Source organism: Mus caroli, unplaced genomic scaffold (assembly GCF_978045245.1).
Source record: "Mus caroli unplaced genomic scaffold, Mus_caroli_1 scaffold_6, whole genome shotgun sequence".
In the NCBI taxonomy this organism is placed as follows: domain Eukaryota; kingdom Metazoa; phylum Chordata; class Mammalia; order Rodentia; family Muridae; genus Mus; species Mus caroli.
Window position 1 is genome coordinate 33,733,527 of NW_028227261.1, and position 6,249 is coordinate 33,739,775.

The following is a 6,249-nucleotide window of genomic DNA, read 5'->3' on the forward strand; positions in this document are numbered from 1 at the left end:
CAGGGTGGGAAGGGATAGAGGCAAAGAAAGAAAGAAAAAGAAAGAAAGAAAGGAAGGAAGGAAGGAAGGAAGGAAGGAAGGAAGGAAGGAAGGAAGAAAGAAAGAAAGAAAGAAAGAAAGAAAGAAAGAAAGAAAGAAAGGAAGGAAGGAAGGAAGGAAGGAAGGAAGGAAGGAAGGAAGGAAGGAAGGAAGGAAGGAAGGAAGAAAGAGGACAGAGAAGGGCAGAAAGAAAGAGTTGAGAGAAGGGAAGAGGCCTGCTGGGAACACGTGGAAAGGAGAGAGGACAGAGAGAGAACGAACAGGGGGGGAGAGAGGGAGGGAGAGAGAGGCCAGAGATATGAGAGGGGGGAGGGAGGGAGGGAGGGAGGGAGGGAGGGAGGGAGGGAGGGAGGGAGGGAGGGAAGGAGGGAGGGAGGGAGGGAGGGAAGGAGGGAGGGCGGGTGAGCAAACAGTCCTCCTATAGCAAGCCAGACTCCTACCTGGCTGTTGGGTGGAGCTTAGAAGAAGTACTAACATGTATGTCCTGTAGTTCTTTTACTCAGGTAAGATCGAGTTGTTCAGGGTTTCACTTTACAGTGAGTCTTGTATCCCTTGGAGGTGGCTTCACATCAGTGCTTAAGAAGCATGATGCGCTTTTGAACTTCTCCCTCAGTGGGTCGTTGCCCTAACTCTAAGCAGCACCCAGGTTATTTAACTCTTCTCCTGATGGTGGCCACTTAAGTTGCTACCAAGCTGTATCTTCTAGAAGCTGTCCCTGCTCAGACACCTCCTTCGAGGATGGCTCTGGGGCAGACCGGTTGCGGCATTTTGATTTTTGATGGATGCTGTTAAGTGGTCCTCCAAAGACACTCCGCCGGCTCCCTCACCACCCACTGAGCAGGAGAGGACTCATTTCCTCACCCCTTCCCAACACGAAGACGATTATCCATATTTATAAATTTCCATCAGCCTGACGAGGGTGAAGGGTGGCTGGCTTGGGTTTGCCTTTGGCTGTCTGGTGAGGCGAGCATCTGTTCCATGACTTCTGCCTGTAATCTCCATCTTTACCAATGTTGGCTTGTTTTATGGTAGGCTGTTTGTCTTTTTGTTTTTGTGATTTTTAGTAATTTTTAGCTCTTGGTGATTGTCTGGGTGTGAAGAATGTAAAGTCCAGAGAATTAAAAGCCACGCCTTAAAAAAAATGTCCTTGGGCTTGGGCAAAGCTAGGGCCATGAGGCCAGTCACTGACTCAGGACCCCCACTGGGCCAGTACCCAGGTAAGGCTGTAGGGGGCATAGTGAAGCTGAGGCCTCATCCTGGGTGGCTTTCACAGTTCCTTCCCCTCACTCACATGGCCGAGGGGTTGGCTGGGTTTGACAGACCAGACCTGCAGTAGTAATGGCTGTCCATTCATCAAAGAGCCAACAGTCACTCGGGCCCACTGTGAGCCAGATATTGTCCCAGGCAGAATGAATACACCAGCAGTATTTTAATAAGGAAAGTAGGACAGTGTAGAGCATAAGGTAATAAGAAAATTGTAGGCGATGATGCATGCTATAAAGGTATCAAGGAGCGTATCGGGCACTGCAGACCACCAGTCTGATCCAGTTTTGAGAAAGCCTTTCTAAGGAAGCAGCCCTGGGGTCCAGATCTACACAGTGCTAGGGCCCCTGCTTCCCAAGAAGAACCCTACAGGCACATGACAGCCAGGCAGCGTGGATTCTACAGGAAGAGAGAGACAAGTCTGTGCACTGGGCAGGGCCGTGAGGGCGGCATAAAAGACAGTAGAGAGGAGGGTGGGTGTGGGTAAAGCGGGAGGGAAGCTGCAAAGAAAGTCCCAGAAAGTGTGGTGAAATAAAGGGTTTGGAGTTTGTTCCCAGTGAGATTTAGACCAAGGCTCATAGTCAAAGGCTCTGATTAGGGACAGTCATGGTCAGAATAGACTTTAAGAGAAGCACAAAGACCAATCCTGAGGCTGCCGTGAGGGGAGTGGGTGAGATGCTGGCGCTAGAGCTATGTTCTGTGCAGATGGGTGTCTGGTCCTCAGACCTGAGGCTGTGGGGCAGGCAGGGCTGCGGCAGGCAGCCGGTAAGGAGTGGGTGAATGGTGCTCCTTACTGAAGGCTAGGTTTGTAGCTTTAAACTTGATAGTACATCCAAACCACCCAAGAAACAGATTCCCCAGACCCTGCATCTTTCAAAAGCCCTGCCTCTGGGTTACCGAGAAATCCCAGCCTGGCACGGCCATAATGTTCCAAAGGGCTGTGGCTGTGTGTGTGACGCCCTCGGAGGCAGGAGAGGTGGCGCAAGCTTTCTAAATGGAGAGGGGAGAAGAAGAAAAGAAAAGGAAAAAAAAGAGCAAAGGGAAGAAAAGAGAGAAGGAAAAGCGAAAGAGGAAAGGGAGAAGAGTGGGGGGAAAAAAGACCTCAGATTCTCAAGTCAAACTGCAGCTCTAGGGACTATTAACCTCTAACCCTCAGGAGCCCCACGGTAGCTTTCAAGTGTCAATCTGAGCTCCCGGCCTGAATTAGCTCACCTTCAGCTTTAAAGCACCATCGCCTAAGGTCAGGAGGAACCAGCAGGGCACCCCAGGAACTCTCTCTGCTTTGGATAAGGATACTTGAAAGGCAAGGGACTTGGGATTGGGACAAAGCCAAGTGCAGCCAAGATCTGGCTGAAATCAGCCACTGCCGTTAAAATGGCTGCCGTTGGACTTAATGTGGTCCCTTATGGTTTAAATAACTACAAGGGGTTGTGGGGAAACACTACTAACGCTCATTCCTGTGCCTTAAACTTTTCAACGACTCCCCAGATCTAACTAACTATATTGGTTCCCTCCACCCACAGCGAATGCCAAGGGGATAGAAAGTTCCTGGTGAGTTTGTAATTTATAATAAAAGACACTGGAGAAACGAAGTGTCTGCTTCAGTCGGCAGGACTTATGGAGCCTTTGCGCGCATGCGTGATAGGTGCCAGGCCAAGCCTGAAGCCTTTCCCCTCCTGACCTGATTGCAGGCAATGTCCCTCAGGACCAAGATCCCTCAGATATCGCAGGGACTCACAGTCATCCCCTTAGTCAGGTGTTCCAGGAATTCCACAGCTGGCCCAGGCCCACTTCCAACTTCATCCACTCCATACACACGCGTACCCCACCTGAAGTTCTCAGCACACCGGCTCCCTGTTCTTCAACAGGCACTGTAGACACGTAGCCAGCTGCTCTTACGGCAGTTAACGTCCTTACTTGGTTTGTTTTCTTGTAGAAGAGTCTTCAGTAGCTTCAGTGGGTCTCAAATTCACTATGTATAGCCTAGGATGACCTTGAACTACTGATCCCGGAGCATCTCCCTACTGTGCTCGGATTACCTCCTGAGTCACCACTCACCAGGCTTGCATCCACTTTCTCTTTTGCCTCCTTACAACAGTGCCTGTTCTCCAGACTCTATGCAAGCCTAACTCGCCCACAGGTGATTAGCCTGGTTCTTTTCTTGACACTAACATGTATGACCCTCACAAACTCCTTGCCCAAAGTCACATGACAAAAGTATATCAGAAACAGATGAAATCCTATGCTGTCAAACACTGGGCCATGTCACTCCGGTGGCGCCTGAGATGAGCTCATTTGGCTCAGGTGGCTGAGCCTGGAGCTGCTGGGGTTTTGTTTTCTATGTCTCTCCATCTCATATCTTCAGTGAGTCAGCTCTACCTCCAGAGTGGCTTCCCACCATGTGCCAACACAACTGTAAAAGTTCCAGGCATCACATCCAGACACAAGAGCGTCCTGAGAAAGAAAGAAGGAGAGAGGAAAGGCCACGAGCATTGTCTAAGGAAACCATCCTGATTCCTAGATGCTGGAGCTTAAGAAATGTGTGCAGATAGAGTGGAGAAGGGCTGAGCTGTCTTGGAAGCCCAACGTACTCATCCTTGCCTCCTCCCGGAAGTCTTCCCTAGTAGCACCCCAGACGTGCTCTCCACAGGTCTCCCAGAGTTCTTCATACTGCTCTGCCCCCTCCGGAATCTTGTAATCACTTGGTTCATTGTCCACGCTTAGCCTTGGAGAAGAGGGATTGCCGGAGGCACATGACCGGTCACCATGGTACCTGCCATGGTAGAAGAAATCCCCACATGTAGAAGAATCTTTAAAAATCTGGTGTTCCCGCAGAAGACAGAGGATGGGTGCAGAAGCAGTTGTTAAGTGAGCTTGACCATTCAGCTGGATCTTTGGGCCTTGAGGTGGACAGTTTTGGGAGAACCCCGGTTAGTCTTTCTTGGGGGAGCATGGAGAGGAAGCAGGGCTACTATATCTACAAAGCTAAATGAGTCACATGCAGGGAGAATGTCACTTCAGGTTTCCCCCCCAATCTGTGGAACCCAAAAGAGGTGAAGAGTTCTGGGGCAAAGAGTTCTGCAGTCTTAGGTAACACAAACCATTGAGGTTGGATCTAAATCTGCCACTTCCAGTCCAATTTCTTAAGGAAGTCCCCTCATCTAAATGGGCCTCACTTTCTTAATCTGGAAAATGGGATGAAGCACCATCCCAACCCACATCCCTACCTTACCAATCAGGGGACAGGTGAATGAGTTGAATGGAAAACTCCACCTTGTATCCAATGACTAACACTCTTGAGAGTGAAGAAAAATCCTCCAGGAAAGATCACTCCTGTCTGTGCACAGCCACGTGACACAACCACAGAGGTGACCCAGTTTATGACAGGACTCTCTGGGCTTCATCTTGGGAGCACCAACGAAACTTGCTATAGTGAGGGCCTTATGGCAGAGGGTGGTGGGAAGTCTGTTGACTGAACACAGTCCTCCCTCAACTATGTTGGACTGATGAAGTCAGACAGGAGGTCGTCAACATAGTGGAGGGGCACAGGGCAAGAACAGGGCTCACACCAAACTCTCTAAGGAACTAGAACTAGTTTCACATTAAGTCGAAAAGTAGTTTAGGATAAAACATCCATCAATATTTCTCGCACAACAGTTTTAGGGATCACTACAGAATAAGTTGTTCCATCACACCACAGTGGTTAGACCGTTCAGTAATCTAGGAGCCAAGACACTTACATTCTTGTTCTGGATCTATCAGCTTGCTTCAGGACCTGGAACATGTCCCTGCCTCACTCTGGCCTCTGTACAGGGATCAGGGATCACAGATACCCTCTCAGAGAGAAAACCCGGAGTTCCACCCAGAGTCCTGCAGGAATGAGCCTCAGAACCCAGAGGTGACAATGAGGACTGTGAGCTTGAGGCCAGCTTAGGCTTTCGAATACAAAAGCACCCACATCGGGCAGCTCACAACCACCTGTAAGTCTAGTTCCAGGCGGCCTAATGCTCTCTAATGCCCTCTTCCGGCCTCCAAGGGCACTGCATACACAGTGTGCATATAGTCAAGCGTGCGTGCACACACACACACAGACACACACACTCAGAAGTAGATGTTGTTACCTGGTAGCTAAGAAGGCAACAAAGATAAAAATCTAACTTCTAAGATCAAATGCCAGCATCGCCCTCACAAACGGTGGCTCTCCTCAAGTCTCACAGTCACTCTGAGTAAGCCTCAAGCTCACTGCGTATGAACTGGACACCTCTTTGTTCCCTTTCTGAGGATCTGTCCACCCCACTTCTCCCAGCAGCTCTTCTGAGAATGAGGAAGTAATTACCAGAGCCCTGAACCAGCCCTGTCATGTGATCGCTCTGTAAGTGGGAGCTCCCGAGGTTCTGTAAATCTCTTGACACTTCTGGCGATTAGCAAGCCCTACTGAAAGTCTTCATAGACAGCGCACTTGACGGGTGCATGACCCCCCTCCAAACAGGAGCATCACCCGCAATGACGGACAGGCCCTCAGTTCCCAGGGACGAATTGCTTTCTGCTTCACTTGGCCTCTAAGCCTCTCTGCCCCAGTCAAGCACCTTACCAAGAGCCTGCCCCAAAGCCTCAGTCATGTCAGTGTGGGTGAGTCCTCTACCCTGCAGGGGCTGACTCCATCTCAAAAAGAAAAGTGTATCCTCACATAGAGAAAAGTGGGACACTGCTCTGTGTTCATTCCTGGTTTTAAGGTTCTGTCTTCAAACAGGGAAAACAAACAAACAAACAAAAAACCAAACAACAACAACAACAAACTTTTACTCTGCTTGTGGTTAAATACCTGAGCTGGGCTTGTAGAGATGTCTCAGGGGTTAAGAGCACTAACTGCTCTTCAAAAGGACCTGGGTTCAGTTCCCAGTACCTACATGGCGGCTAACTCCAGTTTCATGGGATCCAACGCCCTCT